Source organism: Odontesthes bonariensis, chromosome 2 (assembly GCF_027942865.1).
Source record: "Odontesthes bonariensis isolate fOdoBon6 chromosome 2, fOdoBon6.hap1, whole genome shotgun sequence".
Lineage (NCBI taxonomy): Eukaryota > Metazoa > Chordata > Actinopteri > Atheriniformes > Atherinopsidae > Odontesthes > Odontesthes bonariensis.
In genome coordinates this window covers 35,827,976-35,829,873 of record NC_134507.1, presented here as the reverse complement: position 1 = coordinate 35,829,873, position 1,898 = coordinate 35,827,976, and the positions used below count along the sequence as shown (strand labels likewise).

The following is a 1,898-nucleotide window of genomic DNA, read 5'->3' as shown; positions in this document are numbered from 1 at the left end:
GGCTGCGGTTACAAAATCAGGATTTTATTAGAGCAGAGCGACAGTCTGGACATGCTTTAAGTGACCACGAGTTGACACGTAGTCTTAATGGGCTGATTTTCAGTTTAGCCGTCTGACAAAAGAAACAGAAAAATATGTGGATGAGAGCAGCTTTATGGGGAATTTGGCTGGAAATATACACTCATTCTTTACTGTTTTTACTAAAAGATGCAGAAATATTAAACTCTGTAACATGTGTTAGTGCACCAACCCATGCCAACTCAGTTAGCATATATACAGTTATAGGAACAGTTTACTGAATGTCCCATCTTGTAGACAGCCTCAGTGTTGCATTTCCAGTCCAGTCTGCTGTCCAGGTGAACCCTCAGGTATCTGTAATCCTCAACCACCTCTTCACCGAGGATGGAGACGGTGTTCAGCTGACTGCTGCTCCTCCTAACATCCACAATCATCTCTTTTGTTTGTATTCCAGATGAGGCCATAGTTTATTTTCCTATAGATGTGATAGTTTCATGTAGATGTGCTGAGGTGTGACAGGGAAGCTGTTGGTACATGGAGGATGTGAGGTCTGTAGCAGGAGGCAGCAGCATGCTGAGTTTGTCTGAACTCTTCCATCTGTCTGATCCCACATTATCCCAAAGCCTGTGAGCTTTTCCATTCCTGACCACACATCCCTCACACTGTTCTGCTGCAGATAGTTTCCCACCGACTTGCTCTCTTCCTTTTTTCTTCCCACTCCTCCTTAACTCCCTGTTTCCCTCCATGAAGGCCTTCTTCTTTATGCTCAGTGGCTGCAACACAAGTGCACATCAACCAGGCATTTGTTCAGAAAACAGCGTCACAGCTTTGGACTCAGGAAGTGTTTCAGATGTGAGCTGTCACTCAGACACACTTTCATAGGGCCTGGATAGCTCAGTTGGTAGAGCATCAGACTTTTAATCTGAGGGTCCAGGGTTCAAGTCCCTGTTCAGGTGTAGAAATGTAATCTCCCACTTAACCTGTACTTCCCTCTATGCCTGCACTCTGTTTCTGCACTGTCACCTCTGACAGAGCCTGGCTGATGCTTTTCCTTCTATGTAGCTTATTGTTAGCTTTGTTGTTAGCTGCATCGTTATATCCTCATTTGTAAGTTATATAAATATATAAATAATATATATATATAATATATATAAATATATAAGTTATCTAAAATATATTGTTGCTCAGTTTTCCTCTGAGCCACAGAGATGGTCAGCTCTCATTGTGTCCAATAACTGCAGCTTCTAAAGTGGATTTCATAGCACTGCTGCATCTCTGACAGTTATCAGATCATTTGGGTGGAAAAACATACATCACAACCCTCTGAATCTGCTTTCAGTCCCACTTGAACAGTCTCTCACAGTTTCAGACACAAAATGTGTCTTTTAGTTTGAATCTCAGCTGACATTACAACAACTGTAGAGGGACTCATATCATTTCACCAGCTGGTGTGATAAACTTACAGAAACACCTCAGGAGCAGCACCTGGGATCTTTTGGGAGAACAGGGGATTCTCTCCATGCTGATAGAGCTGGTAATAAATGAGTTTATGGATCCTACATATTACACAGTAAAACAATGATAAAGGTGCTTTCTGAGCCTTGACATTTTTTTCTTTTATTAGGAAAATGTTCCAAATTTGAATCCCATGGAGGGAGCCAATGAAGTAAAGATTGATGCATAAAAGCATTAAAAAGCTCTCCTGTAAGTTCTCTGTTCAAGTTTTATTTAGGTTCAGCTGCATGTTTCTCTTTATTGAATCTTTAAGCCCTCATAGATCAGTCTGATCCCAACAGAAGTCTCGCAGGTTTACTTGGTTGCTGTTGTTCACTAAAGCAGGACTCTGAGCAGGGCCCTCTGCTAACAGGCTCCTCTCCTTT

General features: G+C 41.9%; 1 non-coding gene across 1 annotated transcript; it reads left to right on the top strand.

Moving 5' to 3' along the window:
* Nucleotides 1–901: 901 nt before the first annotated feature.
* On the top strand, nucleotides 902–974 carry trnak-uuu (transfer RNA lysine (anticodon UUU)). Its single transcript has one exon. It is a non-coding gene; the product is annotated as a tRNA-Lys (tRNA).
* The last annotated feature ends 924 nt before the right edge of the window (nucleotides 975–1,898 follow it).